This window comes from Ambystoma mexicanum, chromosome 2q (assembly GCF_040938575.1).
Source record: "Ambystoma mexicanum isolate Mex_15411 chromosome 2q, UKY_AmexF1_1, whole genome shotgun sequence".
Lineage (NCBI taxonomy): Eukaryota > Metazoa > Chordata > Amphibia > Caudata > Ambystomatidae > Ambystoma > Ambystoma mexicanum.
In genome coordinates, this window is record NC_090924.1 from 843,585,673 (window position 1) to 843,606,470 (window position 20,798).

At 47.8% G+C, this 20,798-nt stretch overlaps 1 protein-coding gene across 11 annotated transcripts in view; it reads left to right on the forward strand.

Moving 5' to 3' along the window:
- Positions 1-20,798, forward strand: part of ARHGAP12 (Rho GTPase activating protein 12) — a 697,283-nt gene that overhangs the window by 501,159 nt on the left and 175,326 nt on the right. The gene's annotated exons all lie outside the window — the stretch shown is intronic.

Consider the following 20,798-nt stretch of genomic DNA (forward strand, 5'->3'; position numbering starts at 1 on the left):
AAGGGCCTCAGCTGGCTCAGCGGCTCTCTGGTCCGGAGTGCCCATCAAGGACATTTGCCAGGCAGCCACATGGGCAGTGCCTCACACTTTAGCAGGCACTACTGCTTACAGCAACTTCACGCTGAAGACGTGCACATGGGACGAGCAGTCATGGCTGTTCCAATAAGCTAAGCCACACAGCTTCCGAGGTATTTTTTCTTATACTTATGTAGATCTACTTCTCGCATTTGCGCAGAAAATTTGCAAGTATCTCATTTCTGTTTGCCTGTTTCATCTCCTCTTAATATGTATACTGCCATAAAATCTATTCACAGCATGTGAATCCGTGAACGATCCAATGCTGGAGAAGGGAGTAATTTCTTACCTGTAACTTAATTTCTCCAGCGTTGGCATCTTTCATGGATTCGCATGCTCCCTCCAGCCTACCCCCCTACAGGCAAACATCCTCTACAGGGGGATATCCTCCAGCTGGAGTGGTTAAAATCTGAGGGGATTCGGCTGGGTTGGAGCAATACACTCTACGTCCTATTGGTGGGGACCAAAAGCACCCTTAACGACGTCGATGGGACACTCAGTGTCAAGTTTTTCCATAGGAAAATTACTATATTAAAGTAAAGTAACCAGGGATTCCCAGCCTGATGGGGAATATTCACAGCATGTGAATCCATGAAACATACCATCGCTGGAGAAATGGAGTTAGTTAAGAAACTACTCCCTTCTCCAGCATGGGGTCTGGCATGGATTCACATGCTCATGAATATCCCCCGTCAGGCTGGGAATCCTCAGTAAAAGAAAACCGTTTCACTTTCGCTTTAAAACTGTATTTCGAATGGATTGTGTCCTCCCACGTATTCCTCATTTTATGATGTATATCTCCAGCTGCTTCGCAATAGAATTTTTTGACAGGGGGTGCGCTTTGTGCCATCTCATCGAGTCGATGTCCCTCGAGGGCCTCCGGTCGACATCATCATCAGTATAAGAACCGCACGCAGCGCCATTGGCTTTAGTTCTGTTTTTCCGAACTAACGCTTTGCGAGAATTACGGCACATTTCGGTTCTTCTGTGAAAATATTGACTTTCATTAGAACATTTCTTCTCCGCAAAAGGACGACAAAGGGAAGTCAAAATCTTTAAAACTGAGCCTTAAGCCGGTTTTGCATCGAAAGTTCTCGATCCGACAAGTCCATCTAGGGTTCCATCGAAGAAGCACAAGAAGTTGACAAATTCAATGCATTTTGCAGACTACGTCAGCATCGGAACAGTCGACACCGACAATCATTGTCGACAGCTACTTCATAATTGGCGAAGCCAGTAGTGGTACAGGAAAAGATTTTCAAACCTTTACCTAAAAGTGACTATTTTAAGTCTTTGTCAGCCATATATGAGGAGGATCAACTCTCTGATGACAATACACCACCCTTTGGGCTACAGTTCAGCACCCCTAATGTGCCAGAAGAACTAATCTCTGATGATTCTAGGCTGAGGGACTAATATGACAACCTTCAGTCAGCCAGTGGGTTGAATACCTTGCCAGTTTGGCAAACCAGACCCAACTGAACATGCTGACTCTTCATACAGAAAACTCATGGGAAAAGTTGAGTTTTTAGGATGGAGTAGGCCTACTCCTTCTATTGAGCAAGATGGCATGTTTGACATCTTGGACCAGGGTCCTCAGAGACCCAATTTTGACCTTTCACATGGAATTACAGAAGAGGGTCTCTGCAAATTTAGGGACACCAGAAACTGCGGCTGCTGTACATAAAAACTTGCAAAAAAGTACAGACCATCCAGCAGCGAACCAGATTATCTCACTAAGCATCCAACACCAGAAAGCTTGGTGGTTCAGGCTGCTACATCTACCAAGCAGTCGGCATAGCCATCCATCCCTCCTGTGAGGGATAAGTGAGTGGATGCTTGGGCGAGAAAGGTTTTCACTGCTGGAAGTATGGCATTAAAGTCTACAAATGTGACTTGCATGTTATCAAGATTTACGTTTACCCTGTGGGACTGTGCTGATATGGCAGCTGACTATATCTCGGAAAGATTCGCGTGGTTGAGGAAATCGGGGTTTACACCAGATGTGCAAGCTACACTACTCAATATGTCCTTTGACGGCTCGAGTCTGTTTAGCAGCAAGGCGGATGAGAGTTTGGAAAATCTACAGACCTCAAAGTCAGAGGCTAAAATCCCTTAGTGCGGCCATTAGACCGCCTCAACAACCCTATTTGCGCTCATCTTCCTGGATGGGTAAGTCCTTTTGATTCTATTCCTCATTTGGAAGAGGACAAGTAGGTCAAAATCGGCCAGAGAAGATTCCCTTGCGGTGGACGAGGGAGAGGTGCTAAGTCAGCCCAAGCAGCGGCAGCCTTACCATCAGCCACTGCTTCAGCTGCCTCTTAACCACTCTGAGGCCTTGACTCACAAGACCCTGGTGGGAGGCAGAATTACTCAGCATCTGAGTGGATGGTGGGGCATTTCTTCAGATGCTTGTGCTCTGGAAACAGTAGCCCAAGGTTACTGCCTTCCATTCCGAAAGAGGCCTCAGGATTATCCACCGGGAACAACTCTTTCAAAATTCTGGATCTGCTCCTTGTGCAGGAAATCTTGACCCTGCTAGAGAAAGGTGCAATAGAACATGTACCTGTAGCGGAATGGAACAAGGGTTGGTATTCCCCATACTTTCTGATTCCCAAAAAGGACGGAGGATTGAGACCCATCTTGGACTTAAGAAACTTGAACAAGTTCCTCAGGAAGGACAAGTTCAAGATGCTTACCCTGTCTCAGATCCTTCAGACTCTCCAACTCCAAGAATGGTTGGTATCATTGGACCTTCAGGGTGCTTACTTTAATGTGCCTTTCCATCTCAAGCACAGAGTATCTGAGGTTCATGGTTGGCGGTTCTCATTATTGGTTTCGAGTTCTGCCATTTGTTGATGGCAGTGGTGGCAGCAAATCTGATTCCGGAAAAAGAAGATATTCCCGGGATGTGCTACCATTTCACTGTTTGCATCTTTTGAATTTATTTCCAGATTCAAATTGAGTTTAACAAAGTGATGATTTAAAACGTGAGCTGCACAAGTAATGCTCGGTGCAATGATGTATCTTTTAACATAATGTTAGGACAGGAATGTTCCTGTCCATCTTTGTTCTAGCCTACTGTCATTTTGTGCCTTTCCACATCTTTGCTATTTTTTCCATTTCCTTCCTGTTTATTTCCCCTTCTTTTTTCTTGTCTAGTATTTTGGTTAATACCTTGATCCTCTTGATTATTGAACACGCATTTTCAGTTGTTTTTGCTTTGATTCTCAAACTATTCACAAACATTACTTATTTGGCGTGTTGCTTTTTTTCATACTACCAGTTGGCAGTTGTCTTTAATTTTTATGTCTTGTTTGAATATCACCATTTGTAGTTCTACGCGTATGTACAACCAAATACAGAACCATTTCAGTATTTTCCAGTTTTTCTGGTGTTTCCCGTTTCTTTTTTCTCCTTTGTCAAAGAAATAGATGTGATGTGTATTTTATTTTCTGCAAAATAGAGGGATGGCAGGAAGAGGTCACTAAACTGCACGAAACTGCTTGCTTTACAAACCCCTGGCACAGCAACACTCCCCTCTTTATGATGTATAGTGGTGGCAGCAAGTCTCAGGAAAGGGGGGCATTCACGTCTACTCCTACCTAGACGATTGGCAGATCAGGGCTAGTTCACCAGAGCAGGCCATCTGAGCGTAACCAGCCACTTTCTTCACCAACTGGGCTTCTTCCTCAATTACAAGAAGTCTCACTTGATATCTTCCCAAAGACTCCAATTTATTGGGGCAGTCCTGGATACTTCTCGGGGAAAGCCTCGCCACCTGAGGTGAGGGCTCAACACATTCCGCAGATGGTTACCAAATTCCAGAGTGCCCAGCATCTGCCTACCTTCGATTTTTTTTTTAAAATGTTTTTATTATTTTATTTTTTTTCTGAAGTTGCTCGGTCTCATGACATTCTGCATTTTCCTGGTGCCAGCGGCTCGCCCGAGAATGAGGTCCCTCCAATGGGCTCCCAGGACTCTGTGGTCCCAGTTCTCAAGCAGAATGTCAGTTCTGAGCAGAATTGCTCAGGACCTTCTGTGGTGGGCTTGCAAAGACAACATTCTCAAGGGAGAATCTTTTTGGCAGCCATGGCCTTAGATAAAAGGTAGTGATGGATGCCTCATTCACGGGGTGGGGAACCCACACCAACGATCCAACAATCAGCGGTTGTTGGTCTCCATCGGAGTCCAAACTACATTTCAACCTTTTGGAGCTGAGGGCAATCAGACTATTGCTGAAGGCCTTTCTGCCCTCTTTACAGGGATAGAAAGTCCGGATAATGATGGACAACACAGTGGCATGTACTACATCAACAAGTGAGGTGGTGTTGGGGCACTACCACTGTACAGAGAGGCAATGCAGCTCTGGTTCTGGGCAATACAAGAAGGAATCTCTCTATCGGCAGTTCATCTAGCCGGAGAGCAGAACGCAGAGGCGGATGCTCTGAGCAGGCAGAGCAGAGTCTCCCACGAGTGGCAACCAGCTCAGGAAGTCCTTCAAGAGATCTTCACCCTTTAGGAAGCCCTACAAGTGGATCTGTTTGCGACCAGTGTCAACCAGAAGTGGGAACTGTTTTGCTCCAGGGAATGTCCTCCAAGAGGAGCTCTAGGGGACACTAGTTTACTCCATTCAGTCATTCCTCATATTATCAGGAGGTTGAGAAAGTTCGGGAAATCCATTATCCTAATTGCTCCAGATTGGGCCAGTAGGACGTGTGCCCTAGACCTTCTGAACATGTCCATCTGCCCTCCAATACGTCTTCCACAAAGAGAGGATCTTCTCTCGCAAAAGGAAGGTCTGGTTCTCCATCCAGAGTTTAAGGCGCTCAGCCTTCACGCATGGTTTCTGAAAGGCTGAGATACAAGGATTGGGACCTCCCGGATGACGTAATGGAGATTTTTCATCCAGCCAGAAGGCCAGCAACAAAATTGTTGTCTGCTGCCATTGGAACAAGCTCAGCAGCTGGTGCATGGATAAGTATGTGGATCCTTTTTATGTGAAACACCGGTGCTTTCCTTTTTATTACATTGGCAAATCTGGGGCTCCAGATTGGAACAATTAAGGGTTACCTAGCGGCGCTTTCTATTTTTAAGTGCTCTTCAGAGGAGAATTCATATTTTAAGATTCCTCTGATTGTTAAATTCTTGAACGGCCTTACTAATGTATATCCACCAGTCCCATTCAATGTCTCTGTATGGGATCTCAATCTAGTGTTAAGATTTTTAACATGCCTTCCTTTTGAGCCTTTACACTCATGCCCATTAAGACTCTTGACATTAAAAACCGTTTTGCTTATTGAAATAACGTCAGCCCGCAGGTTAGGCTAGTTGCAGGCCCTTTTCTGTAAACCTCCAGTGTTCCATAAAGACAGGGTCATTTTCAAGGTAAAGCCTTCCTTTTTACCAAAGGTAGTCTCCGACTTCCACTTGTCACAAAAAATTACCTTACCAACTTTCTATCCACCGCCTCATCCAGGAAAAGAGGAGAGGTTGTATAGACTGGATCCAAAAGGGCTCTGTTTTTATATATGCAGAATGGCTAAATTTTGCCAAAATGACCAATTATTCATTGGCTATACTGTCCCTAAATTGGGTCTTGCGGTTACTAATCAAACCATATCCAGATGGATCATGCTGGCTACTGGCGAATGCTACAGATTAGCGGGCAAGGACCCGCCCAAAGGCTTAAGGGCACATTCCACAAGGGGAATGGCAACCTCTGCTGCCCTTCAAATAGGTGTCCCAATCAATGATAATTGTTCAGCGGCCACTTGGTCGTCTATCCATAGCTTTGTGAGACATTACTGACTGGATTCATCTTTCAGTCAGGGAGGACAATTTGCAAAAGCGGTCCTTCATTCAGTCCATGATTAGATCTAAATTTAATTAGTACTCGCACCTGGAAATTATTACTGCTTTGGGAGTATATCATAAGATGAGTAATACGTGGGAGGACATAATCCATTCGAAGAACAAGTTACTTATCCCTGTTAACGCACTTTCAATTGGATGTTCCTCCCACGTATTCCTCATCGGCCCTCCCAGCCTACCCTGCTGTACAATTTGCGTGTTATTACACTTTATACTTTCTGGGAGCCTACGGTCTATGGTATGCCTGGTAATTCTTCAGGAGGGGTGGAAAAACAGAACTGAAGCCAACGAGCGCTGCGTGTGCTACTTATACTGATGTCAACCATCGAACGGAGGCCCTCGAGGGACATCGACTCAACGAGATGGCACACAGCACCCCCCTGTCAAAGAAAGATACATTTCTGAAGCGGCTGAAGCTGTAGATATGTCATAAGATGAGGAATATGCAAGAGAAATATTCAATCGAAATGACATTGTAAGTGACTTGTTCTCCTCGAAACCAATCACTGTCCTCTGGGTCATACTGCCCCCATCCAATGACTGTCCTCTCCCTAAGCTCCACCCCTGGTGCCAACTTCAGATTTTTACCAAACTATTCAGTGTTGGGAGTCCTCTTAGTGCTCTCTGACCTTTTTTCCTAATATTTGAGTTTTTTGGTAAAATTAAGTTTGGACCTCCTTTTTATTTATTTTGTGATTTATCGTTCGACCAGAGGTAAACTACCGGCAGCGGGATCTGCTCTTGGTGGAGATCGTACTACATCAAGGATCTTTCATCGGATCCGATCCTTTTCTCCAAAGAGATGCCTCTTCAAACTCTGCATGAAATGTGGACTAAGGAATGTTTTTGTGGAAGATCATCACCACAAATGTCTTTACTGCCTGCATCCATACCATGATGATGAGGATGGATGTGAGGTCTGCGGTGGTTTTTCGAAAAAGACCAAGAAGGATCGCTACAGCAGACTGGCGGCATGGTTAAAATCGGTTAAGGCCTCTGACTCGGCCTCTGGGCATGGTCATGCTTCCCCCAGGACCGGCCAGTCCCACGATCGAACTCGCCTCAGAAAAGAGGTTGAGGCATGTTGGGGACCAAAAGAAGGCAAGGCTGCACGCCACTGGTTTTGCCGCCTCTGTGGGTCCATGCTTGTGAAGGACAAGGTTGCTGTTGCCGAACACATCCACAGTGATCCTACCATTGAGGGGCGCCTCCTCTAAGAGAAAGTCCTTGACTCCTTCGTACCATGGCTTGCCATCGGCCGAAACGTCGTCAAAGGAGAAATCCAAAGTGGCCCCTTTGCTGCCCCGATCACCGTCTCAACCAGCCAAGACAACACTGTCATCAACGGCCACATCAAGGACTGCGCTTACCGCCCTGTCGACAACCACCACTACTTCCAAGGAAGTGCAGACCACATGGGTGGTGCCAACAGTCGAAGTGACCGCTGCTCCCCGGGTGTCAATACTGGCACAGCGCAAGTTAACTGCCGCCTCTTCTGCAAAGACCCCTGGAAAGGAGACAACAGCTGCTTCCCCCCCAGAACTCTCAGGAGAGGGGAACGAGTGAGACTCAGACGACCACTAGGAGGGGTACAGAACAAGGCGCTAAACCAAGTGTGCCGGGACAAATTTATACCAACTCCGATGAGGGTAACAACCTGCCCGAGGGCTACTATTCAGACCACAAAAGGGCCCAGGGACCCTTGTTGGAAGGTGGGTCACCGCTGGGTGAACAATCTGGTCTACCTCTGCAGAAGAGGCGTACAAGGCTGGAGCCTGCCTCTTTCCTCCTACACCTCAGCCCAGGGACGTTTTGTAGGACTTTCTGATCACGCTGTGCACGCTGGTATCAGAAATTCAGCAGACACTGCCACCCAAACCGGGCCGTGCTCAGTCTAGAAATCAGCAGAAAAACAATAATAATCTATTGCATATCACGAGCTATCATCCAGCTGGGCTCAAGAATAATGTACCTTTATGGACAATTCCTGGGGATCTGAAGGAACTGTACAGACCGTGAAACCTTTCAAAAACACTCAGATTTATAACAGAGGTTGCTGCAGAGGGGATACCCCAAGAAAGCAGGGAGAGAGACACGCAAGAGAGTGGCGAATACCCCAAGGAAACCATTACAGAGACTAGCCTGTCACCACCTTCAGCCACATCAGCAACCTAGTCAAAAACACCATAAATACAAATTGGCATCTCATACAAAACATTGGGACTCTTTCCCAAAAACTCTTTTTGCCTTTTTAAAAAGAACCAAATCTTATGAGAACACTTGGTCCACACGTACCAAGAACAAGTGATGCAACCATCATTGGAGAGAACCTGGGGGTTCCCACCTATTCAGGGACACTACAAATGTGGAAAGTATGTCGCCTGTCAATTTGCAGAGACCAAACATTCATTCGACCACCGTAAGATCCACTGGATTGTTAAGACGCACTAATTGCAATACCAAGATGGTGGTATACATAGAGTGCCCATGCAAATTAATTTACATTGGTTAGACCAGAAGACCAGCCAAACTGCGCATCTTGGAACATCGTTCATGCATGCGACACAGGGTTGCTGACAAACCCCTAGTGGACCACTACAGTTTGAAAAGGTCACCCACCGGGATTTACAGTGGTTTGTCCTGCAGATGCCAATCCCCAAAAGGAGAGGGGGGGGAAACCTAGCCAAGCAGCTGTGGAAATTATAGAGGGCTCAACGTGGCGGTTGAGTGGAACAACTTATTAGCGCCGGCCACCTAAGGATTTGGTCATGGAGTTTGGGACACCAAACGGTATTACCCGAATTGTTCTAATACAATTGAACGAATGCCACAATTACAGTGGTCCTAATTGACCGTCTGTATAATTGACCGTTTGGTGTGTATATATAATATGTATATATATAATATGTATATATATGTATGGTTGGATTTGGTGGGGAGTTGCAGGGGGTTCCCCATGCATATATATAGCCTAATTAACCTTTTAAATTCGGTCAATTGTGATTCAGTCAACCCACCAAACAGTGGGGTATAGATCTGGTGTAAGCACAGCAGTATTGGGACATATTGATCCATGTGAGAACATTGATCATGGGAGATAACAATATTGATTACGCAAACAACACTTTAGGGCCCACAATGGCCATTGCAATGTATCGACCAACCCATTGACCATCCTTTTATGTACTCCCGAGGGTGTCCGTTCGAGTACCCTTAAAGTGTTTTATCCGCACAAAAACTGTATAATTTTGTAACGAACAGCAATATTGTGTTACTATGATCTATCCAAGATTATTTAATACGAGGGATATAATAACCACATTGATTACCCGTATGCCACTTAGTGCCTACAATCTTCATTTCAGTGTACGTAACACATTGACACCCCTTTGAGGTACCCTATGTGTCCTTCAAAGCTGTCAATGTCCCGGGAAAGGGATTGGATCCCTGCAAAAACAGTATCCTTGTGTTACTAACTGTACACTCGAACATACCCCTCGATGGGGGCAGCGCAGGGGCACAGACGTGGGGGCAATCATGCTATTTGTGTATTAATTTGCGTTAATTGAACTTGGAACGTCAGAGTAACACTAGTGAAAACTTAGAATACGATAATGCATGGCTGTACCCTGCCATTTCACATCATTGGAGAATCCACACACATGGAAGAGGTGGTAACCTTGTAGAGGCTTTTTCAGACAGAGGTGTGGATGAATTACTACATGCAGCCAACATCAATATGCAAATTGCATGTATGCAACACTTGGATGCTATCACTGCAGCCGTGATGGGTTCCACCTCATTAGACGCACTCTCCAAAATTGTTCTAAAAGTGTTAAAGGATAAACACCAGATCTCACTTCTGCATAGACTCATTAGTAGGCTTCGCCTGGGCCATTCTTCATTAGACTCACAGGGAGTCTGCTGCCCCAATAGCAGCTGATTTTACAAGATGGCCACCGTGTAATCTGTTTCCTGGTTTCCATGGTTACTAAATGAACAAGCTGCCGGACTGAGCACCCGTCGCTGACCGAGGGACATTTACCGCCCTGGGTAAGGATTTTTCATGCCCCATGCACTAGTTACCGGTGAACACACGTGGGCAGCACCTCTTGCTTAATCAGGTAGGACATGCCTTAAAGGTGAATTTACCGATCACACGGGTCGGGGACAGGCTGGGATGTTTCAGCCACTAGTATACTGAAACAGGTGTCACCTCATGACACTTGGCACCATGGCACTCCGGCAAGCATGTTCATGGCTACTTTAGACACCTGGGCAGTGGGGTATTTCCCTGCAATCTCTTGCAGCTTCACCTACTACCATAACCGGGACCACATTGTTCCCTTTTTTCTAAACATTGGTCGCCGTGCACACCTTCATTACAGAGCTCAACTGAAGTGGACTTCTTGACCCAGGTGTCATCTTGATCAGGTGATTGTCCCCATTAGCCATCTTGTGCGCACAGTTAATCACAGGCACCACTAATCACAAAGACATCTCATCTAGATTCAATATCACACCATTTTCGTGTGTGTTACAAATGTGTGGCTGTGTTAAGAATTTTTGTATCACACCTGCTAGACTGCCACAAACATGGTATGGCCCCTTTGGGGACTGTTGGAAGCAATGCCAGAGCTTAGGTGCTCATCTTTTATTTTTTTTAAAATGGTTCCGTATATAGACCCCTACTTAGTGTATGTTATTTGTTTTCCTAGATCATTACCACAGGACACCCCAGTAATGAGCTTGTTTCACAATTTCCTCGTTCTGATGAAGGCCAATGTATTTACAGCACTCCACCTTTGCTGAAAGGCTGAAACAGTCATGTCGATAATCCCATCACCATACAGTGCTCATTACTCAATACTGTTGATGAAGCCGATTAATTTGGCATATGTCAAAATACTGTGCCCAGACAATGTTTTTAGGGGCCAGGATTTAAGTTTATGAATGTATTAGTCTATTTAGTATTGTTGGTTGTACTTTGTATGTAGGGAATGTATGCTGTTTATTAACCTGTCATCTGTTTATTTAATATGTTCAATTTGTTGTTGGTCAATTTAAATAGTGGGTTACCTCATATCCGGATTTGCCATGATCAGTTCTATGATTTATAAATGTATGTTTTCACCTGGAGAGATCAGGAAATAGCCAGGTGCCCCCTTTTAATGTTTTGCAGTCTAGATGTCCTCCAAGACCGCTTTCCGGAAGCCCTTCTAGGCGCAAATGCAAGTCAAAGGACCATGCTGTTCCAAGGCAGCAATCGACACTACCACTGCCTCCTCGACCATCAGGATTTGACCCCAACATGGGATCCTGCCATGCACACAGATACATCGGCTATGGACACTGAAGCCTATGAGTTCGTGCCAGCAGACGGAGAGCCAGCAGGCGCAGATGACCTGCATAGGGCCACTCCTCTGTTCTCAATGATATCCATGGCCTCTGAACTTTTTCAACTGGTACCTGAGGAGATGAAAAAGGAACGGTTGCTTTATCAACGTCGCAAGTCCAGGTGAAAGACTATCATGTCGGCCCCCTTGTTGGACTATATCTGGGATGAAGGTCTAGCGCTGTTGAAGAATCGGAGCAACGCCCCACCCAAGTGGGACAGGCTCATCTCCCAAGTGCCTGAGGCCTCAGCCTCCACCTGATTATGTGGTCTCAGCCGCAGCCAGGAAACGCTTTGTGAACCTGTTGTTCTTGCCCATGGTACCCGGATCAGTAGGGGAAGAAGCTGGACGCTATTGGGAAGAGGATTATTTATACGGCTGCCAGCACCATTAAGGCCGCTAATGCCCTGCCCATTTTGTCCTCCTACGACTGGGAGCTTTGGTATAAACTGGGCCCAATTCTGGACTTCCTACCTAAGGACCAGAAGGCAGAAGCTCGTCAGCTGTTCCAGGAGGCAGAGGTGGCCTCAGACCACTCCATCACAGTGGCGGTGGACACAGCTTACACCGTATTCTGTCAAATGGGAAACGGAATGTCTCTTTGTCAACAAGCTTGGCTGAAAACCACCAACTTCAGGCCGGATGGTCAGTCTAAAGTGTCATTCGATGGCAGAAAAACTGTTTGGCATGGCGGTCGACGAGTATCTTCAAATCAAAACTGATATGGAGACGGCACGTTCGCTGGGTACCCTGCAGCAACGTCAGTCGTCCTTTCGTTCCTCAAGGGGAAACCCGCCAGGTCCTCCAAGGGCTACCCTACCGCTTATCGGCAGCCTTCCCATTCCACAACGCAAGATGCGTACAGATGCTGCTCGCATGGCATATGGCAGCATAGGATACCGCTGGGGCCCAGCACCGAAACAGACCTGTTTGGGTCGTGGACTCTTGCCCCCACTTGTGCACCACAGTGGAAGGCTGGCTGGCGGGGTTTGTCAGCACGTGGAAGACCCTCACCGCCGACAGATGGGTGCTGGACGCTCTCGGACAGGAGCACACAGAGTTCCAATGCAGGTGTCCTCTTATTCCCTCTGTAGCTCAACAAGAACAGCATGTGGCACAGCTGCTGCAGGAGGTCCACTCCATGTTAAAAAAAGGGGGGCGATAGAACCGTTCCCCATCGGCTTTGTTGTGTAAACCAGATACTTTCTGGTCCGGAAGAAGACAGGCGGGTGGAGGCTGATTCTGGGCCTGCGACGCCTCAAGTACTTGAAGGCCTAGAGGTTCAGGATGGTCACGTTGCAGCACGTGCTCGGTCAACTGGAGGAATGCAACTTCTTGGTGTCGCTGGGCCTGGAGGACACTTACTTCTATGTCCCATCCATCGAAAGCAACGCAAGTTCCTGCGGTTCATGGTCCAGGGGGCGACACTATCAGTTCAAGGCACTTTCCTTTGGCCTGAAATCTGCCCGTGAGGGTCTCCATGAAGTGCTTGGCTCTAGTGGCGGTGCATCTTCGTCTCAAGGGCATCCACGTCTACCCTTACCTGGACGGTTGGCTAATTCGATCCCGGTCCCATGCTCTGGCGAGCCAGCACACGTCGGACTGTGCGTTTGCTGACAGATCTGGGATTCTCCATAAGTTATCCGAAGTCCTGCTTGGAGCCATCGCAGAATGCTGTGTTTCTGGGGCCTGACTCAACAGTGACCTGCCCGGCATCTCCCTCTGAGGAGAGGGCGGTAGCCATTCTAAGGAGGTAGCCATTCTATAGAAGGTGCAACGCCTGTCGCCGTGGTTGGCTACTGTGCGACCTGTCACGTCGCTGTTGGGCATGATGTCCTCCTGCATCAACCTTATCCTCCTTTGCAGACTACAGATGAGGCCTCTCCAGGAGTTTCTGGATGCGGGGTGGCTGCAGGTCTCAGGATCCTGGACAGACAAGATCACCCTCAATGAGAAGTTCTGACAAGCAATACAGTGGTGGGACGTGCGCGCTCATCTCATGCAAGGGACCCCCTTCCAAGTTCCTCCTTACCAGGAGACAGTCAACACGGACGGTTCTTTAGAAGGTTGGGAAGGTCAGACTGGACAGTTGCACTCCAGAGGCCTCTGGCTGCTGGAGGAAAAGACACTTCACATCAACGTCCTGGAGCTCCGGGCAGTCTTCTGGGCCCCCAAGTCCTTCCTGCCATCACTGAGGGGCAGGGTGGTGAGGATCTTCACGAACAATACCACCAGCACCATGTTCTACATCCGGAAGCAGGGCAGGATGTGCTCTCTGCATCTCTCCAGGGAGGCCCATGATCTATGGCACTGGGCCATTTGTCAGGACATGTTTCTCATCCCTTTTCACCTGGCTGGCACCAAGAACACCATCGCAGACTCGCTCAGCAGGGAGCTACATACTTTCCACGAGGGGGAGCTTCGCCGGGACCAGGTGGATCGTTTATTCCACAAATGGGGTCAACCCCAGATCGACCTTTTTGCAACGGCAATGAATTCCAAGTGTCAGAAGTTCGCCAGCAGGTTCCCGCAGCAGAGGAGCATGGGGAATGCATTCTCGTTCCCATGGGAGGGACTTCCTATACACTTTCCCTCTGCTCCTGCTACAAGTGATCAACACTCTACAGTGATCAACAGTGTCACTGCCGGATGATACCTGTCACTTCGTCGTGGCCGCAGCAAATCTGATATCCAGACCTGCTACGTCTGACGGCGGTTCCGTCCATCAGGCTGCCACTACTTCCGGACCTTCTCTTCAAAGAGGGAGGAGCGATTCTGCAACACGACCCAGCGTCACTGAACCTCAGGGTCTGGCTCCTGCAGCCTTTGAGTTTGGACATTGTTCTTTACCTGCAGAGTGTAAGGACATCCTGGCCAAGGCCAGAGCTTTTTCAACGTTGACGTGCTACGGCCACAAGTGGAAGTGTTTCTCTGTGTGGTGCTGGACTCTGAAGATTACCCCTCTGCGGTTCACATCCCTGCAGCTCCTACCATACCTGCTTTCCTTGGCCAAGGCTGGACTGGCTCATGCCTCTATGAAGGTGCACCTGGTTGCCCTATCCCGTTACACCAGGGCACCGGGTAGACCACCTCTGTGGTCGCACAGACTCATCACAGAGTTTCTCAATGGACTCTTCAGGACTTTTCCGCTGGTGAAGGCTCCTGTCCCGGCTTGGGAACTCAATGTGGTTTTGACTAAGCTCATGGGACTGCCCTTTGAGCCGATGCATCAGGTCCCGCTCAAGTTTCTATCGTGGAAGATGGCTTTTCCTGTGACGATCACCTCGGCTAGGTCAGTCGGCGAGATCCAGGCCCTGTCATACAAGCAGCCATACTTAACCTTCCACGCTTCAAGGTTGGTACTGTGTACACACCACTCCTTTATGCCGAAAGTGCTGTTGGAGTTGTACCTCAACAATCCTTTGATGCTGCCTGCGTTCTTCCCGAATTCGTCATCCCCAGCGGAGATGGCCTTGCATTCGCTGGATGTTGCTCATGCCTTGACGTTATCGTGGCACGCACAAAGAGATTTTGGAAGACGTCTTAGCTGTTCGTCGGTTTTGGACCTGTGAATCACGTAAAGGCTATGTCGAAGGCTTCTATCTCTAGAGCCCACTCCACCAGAGCCATCACAGCAACAGCGTTTATCTCTGGTGTGCCCCTGCTCGACAACAGCAGGGCTGATACATGGAGGTCCACACACACCTTCATAAGGTTCTACTGTGTTGACCGGGATTCCAGGGAGGAGTGTCAGCCAAGCGGTGCTACTCAACCTGTTCATTTGAGGTAAGTCTGTTCCAGGGGTGAGTGTTTATTACTTCTGTTGAGCCGTGCCACCTCCTGTGGTTGTTTATATGTACTGCTGTGTAATCGTTATTCATAAGCACGTGAATCCATGCAAGACCCCATGCTGGCGAAGGTTTGTTACTTACCTGTAACTATTGTTCTCCAGCATGGGTCTGGCATGGATTGACATGCAAACCCTCCCTCTTTCCCCTCCATTGCTTGTCTTGGTTCATACTGCCACTTTGCGTGCTTACCAAATCTGAAGATGGCTCCCACGGGTGGAGCTTGGGGAGAGGACGGTCATTGAATGGGGGCAGTAGTTATAAAGCGAAAATAAAGCTGTTTTTTCTTTTACCAAGGCTTCTCAGCCTGACAATGTGGTTACCCTGTACCCGACCTCCGGATTCCTTGGTCCGATCTAGAAAGGCAGGGCAATTGATGGGATTTCTAAGCAGCAGTCCCGAAGGAGGAATTCTGGCACGGCTTTCAGCAACTTCTCTTGTCACTGCGGTTTTGGTGCCTTTCCTACAGCACCAAGTGATTCACCCGTGACAATCTTCTTCTGCTCCTGAAGTCCCGCACTCTGGGGGGGGGGGGTGGTCTGGACGAGTCGGATTGTGTCTCTGGACTGTCCATGAGGGCTCAGCAAAGACTTGGATGGATTCTGCTGCCTTTTCACGACTATGCACTCGAAATGGGCAGCAGGTTTCCTCCCAGGACCTGGGAAGTGGCTCAAATCAAAGTTAGTCTTGGGACTGGTTGTTCCCACCAGTCAAAGGGAAGCAGTCTTCCTCTTGGGTGTTCCTCTGTAGCACTGAAAACGGGGTCAGGACAACAGTGATCCCTTCATCCTTCACGGTGTTGCAAAGGGTTTGTAGGAGTCTCTGGTCGTCTTCTTAGGTTACTTCAGTTTCCAGTGGTTGACTTGCTTTACACTCCGGAAGCCTCACCTTTTATTCAGTTCCAGCACAAACTCCTCTCTCAGCAATTTACAGATGGGGCGAGTGGCTGTCCAATCTGGGCAACCAGACCCCCAAGGGTTCCCGCCAAAGGCAAAAAACACAGGTCTCCCCCCTCCCAGGACGGTATAAGGACTGACCAAGAACAACCATGCTAGTAATGGCAAAAAAAGAAGGGAGCCAACAAGTCAGTACTTGGGTGACCCTATTGTGCATGACGAGGGCTGTGGACATAGCCTGCTGTAGAAAATTAACGTAGAGCCTGTTGTAAAGACTGGAGGGGGGTATCTGTTTTTTTGCCCCATATATAGTAGGCTAGAGACACAGCACCCCAGCCAAGGTTCTCTATATGGTAGCTATGGACGAGCAACCAAGGCTTAAGCTCTCCGAAGGTGATGCAGACTGGTCCTTAAGTACAGCGAGCCCCCAAGACCCCACAAAGGAATGTCCACAAACGTATGTGCTAACACAGTTCTTTATATAAATTGTCGACGTCCCCTTTTCGACTACGAAAAACAAAATGCAATACTCCGCAGTGACCACTGGATGTCAGACTATGCACAGCATGTGAATCTAAGCAGATACAACCATCAGAAATGCTTTTACGGTAAGTAATGCATTGTCCTATCCGAAACCCTACAACAAAAGAAAACTTGGAGGATCCTCCTTCTCTCACCAAGCCCCGAAAACCTGGAACGACCTTCCAAAGTACATACGTAACACTAGAAACCTGGCTCTTCACGTCATAACTAGAAAGACTGGCCACAGGGGCACCGACATAGCAAAAAACACCAACGAACGTAGAGCGACCGCGATACGCACTGATCAATCAATGGGAAAAGCTGAGGTAAAAGTCCCACGGCATACTAAAGGACCAAACGGGAGACAGTCGCAATATGACCAAAGACAGTAAACATAGCAAACTAAGACAGAAAAACTGGAACGAATCATCAAGAGGACATGGACCTAACTATGACCTTCCCCATCAGCCCTTAGAACAAATCATAGAGAGGGAAAGGAAGCACTGCATCACGGGCCCAAGGCAATGGATGAGAAACAGAATGTTTCATCACTACACACTGCCGACCAATACAAAGCAGGAAGCACAATGCCCCACCACACAAACTACAGCTAAACAGTCTCAAGGATGTTCACCCCACGGAAATCAAAGAATCAGTCACGACAGAAGGATACGAACATCTGAATACACACGCTCACCAAGACGGATCCACTAGGACAACACTTCAACATAACCGCATGTAACGCTCACCTGATTCCCACGGAGGCGCAGGTCGTGGCAGGAAGGTGTCTGTGACTCGAAAGGTGATGTGCAGGACTCGATGGGCTTCCGGGGTCGAACCTCTTCGCACTGTGTGACGAACTCGTAGGGTGAGGTTTCTGCAGGTGAAAGAATATAGGGGTTAATGGTCTGGGTTGTGTAAAGCCTCTCTTCCTCTCACTCCCCAGCTTCTCCGTAGAGCCCCCTGGTCAACGTGCTCACCTTAGATAGGTGAATGCTGGACTCTCCATCTGCGTCTGATGCAGGGCGCTGTTGCCAGTTCCTTCACTGGTGAAACATAGGCCTCTTGGACTCAGAGGACCGTTACCGTCGTTAACAGCACGAGCGGTGAGTTTCCAGACACCTTTTTAGTCTTTATAGTCTTTAGGTGCAAGGCAGGACTTCGTATGATGCTTTTCCCCCTTTTGCTTGCAGGACTCTTGTGGAAGTTGAAATAAAGCGCCTGGAAATGCCTGAGTAAATGCAAGCGCTCTAGCTGTATTTTCCCCTGCAGCGTAGTTCGGGTTGAAGAGGCACCGGAGTATTTGCAGAAGTTCTATTGTGAAGAGCGCGATGAGCGTAAGTAAATACCTGACTAATGTCTCTTCTTTTGTCTTTCAGATGTTTGTTTACAGCGCCGGAGTCCGCGGAATGCCCGTGAGTAATGCAATGCTTTTATCTCCGCAGGCGGCGATGCAGCGTGAAGAATTCCAGAGTTCACGGGTGCCGGTAAGTAATGACAATGCTTTTGTCTTCACAGGCGAAAATACAGCGTGCCGAAATGACCGCAGCCGATGGATCAGGTGAGTAAGCACTGCGAGTTAAGACTGCCTTGCTAACCTGCTGTTTCTTGTCTCTGCAGGTGCTGCTGTCGACTGGATACAGGAATGGTGAGTATGATTCTTGCAGATTCAGGATCGAAAGAAGAAAGGCTGGAACAGGCTCGGTGAGCGTTCTGCTGCAGATGCAGAATAACGCGAAGCACGTTTCTTCTATCGGGTGTGGTTTAAATAGCCTTGGAGTGATGAGGCGTCTTCCTCCACGGCCCCGCCTAGGTAAGAAAAGAGTTCCAGTTCTAGAAGCTTTCCCCATGCTTAATCCAGGGAATGGAGCTGCCCCACCCAGGTAAGAAAGTAGTTCCTGTTCACAGAGGACTTCTAAGAGGCTGGTAGGTAAGCAGCATGGTCTGCTGCAGGTAAGTCCACCTAAACATCTGCACACATATTATGAGCCCGGCGCTTCCAGTGCCGGGACCGATGATTTTGATGAGCCTGGTGCCACCGGCGCCAGGACAAGGTCCAAAAGGTCCCCGTGGGGACCGGCTGGTGCCTAGGATTAGGGTTAGGGGCCTGCTTCCAAGGACGTTGGGCTGGTCCTGGCTCCTTGGAAGCAGTGATCATGACAGTACCCCCCCCTCAAGGCCCCTCCTAAGTGTGTCTTCTACGGGGGTTTTGGCTTGTCGGGGTGATTCAGATGGAATCTCTTGACCAGACGAGGTGCGTGGACATATTCTGAGGGTTCCCAAGACCTTTCCTGGGGACCGTATCCTTTCCAATCGACCAGATAGTATAATTTAGATCTGGAGATTTTGGAGTCTAGGATGTTCTTTACTTCGAATTTGAGTTCTCCGTCTACCAAAACGGGTTCTGGGAGTTCAGTCAATCGAGTTTCTGGTTGTACTGGTTTTAATAAGGAGACATGGAATACTGGATGTATTTTCATATGCGTAGGCAATTCCAATTTGACTGCCACCGGATTAATTATGGTAGAGATGGTGTAGGGTCCAAGATATCTCGGGTTGAAGGTGCGGGATCCTTTTAGAGGCAGGTGCTTAGTGGATAACCAGACCTGGTCTCCTACTGCGTAGTGAGGGGCCTCTTTACGGTGTCGATCTGCTCCTTTTTTAACTTGAGCTTTAGCTCTTTGCAGATGGGCAGTGGCTTCCTTAAAAGCACGGGTAATTTCAGAGTGTAAATGATCCACAGCTGGTGTTTCGAATTCTTGGGGAGGATCCAAATTAGAGGTTTTAGGATGATGTCCGTATAATAGGAAGAAGGGAGTCTTCCCGGTTCCAGAATGAGTCAAATTGTTGTAAGCGTATTCAGCGATCCACAGAATATCCTTCCAAGGGTTTTCAGTTTGTTGGAGCATGCAACGCAGATATTGCTCTAGAGTCTGATTAGTCCTCTGTTTGTCCGTCAGTTTGGGGATGGTGACTGGTTGAAAGTCTTACATCAATTTGGGCTAGACGACAGCAACTTTGCCAAAAGTGGGAGATGAATTGACTTCCCCTATCGGGGATTAAAACCGAGGGAAAACCGTGTAACCGAATGATGTTTTCTAAGAATTCTCAGGCCAATACCGAAGCCGAAGGTAGGCCCTTCAGGGGAATGAAATGAGCCATCTTGGAGAATAGATCCACGACTACTAAAATGGTATTATACCCTGAGCATGGAGGTAAGTCCGTGATGAAATCCATGGACAGGGTATGCCATGGACAGGGAGGAATATCCAGAGGGTGTAAAAGGCCGGCCGGTTTCTCCTTCTGACTTTTATTCTGGGCACACACACCGCAGGAGATTACAAAGTCTCTAATATCCTTCTTCCATGATGGCCACCAGAAATGTCTTTTGATCTTTTCCATGGTTTTGGTAATGCCAGGGTGACCCTCCATAAGAGAGTCGTGATAAGCAGAGATTACTTGTTTTTGTATTTTCTCACAGGGCAAGTACAATCGTCCTTGGAAATATGGTAGGTCTTGATCCACTGAGAATTCTTTTCCCTTTAATTGCCAGTCCTGCAAATCGGCCGGAGTTAGGAGTGCCTTGACTGCAGTCTTGATGTCTTCAAAGGATTGAGTGCTGACTAACCCCAAAATCCTTTGTTCTGGGATTATGGGTATTGGTTCTGGATTGGACAAATGTTCATCTACTCCCATCTGAGAGAGGGCATCTGCTTTTCCGTTTTTACTGCCGGGTCGATAAGTGATTATAAAGTCAAACTCAGCCAGAAACAGAGCCCAGCGAAGCTGTCTGGAAGATTGAGCTTTGGCCGTCTTCAGGTACTGTAGATTGCGGTGATCAGTCATTACAGTGACTGTGTGTCTGGCTCCCAAAAGAAAATGTCGGCAGGCTTTAAAGGCCGATCTGATAGCTAAAAGTTCCTTGTCTGTAATGGAATAGTTGATCTCGGGAGCCGAGAATTTGCGGGACCAAAAGGCTACAGGATGTAATTGGTGTGTGACTGGATCTCTTTGTGATAAAACTGCCCCATAGCAAGACTAGAAGCATCCGTTTCCACGATGTAGGGGAGTTCTGGGCGAGGATGTTTCAGAACAGGTGCAGAAATGAATTTTGCTTTTAAGTCCTGAAAAGCTTGTTCTGCTTCAGTAGACCATTCAAAACGTTTGTTCTTTTTTAACAGAGCGGT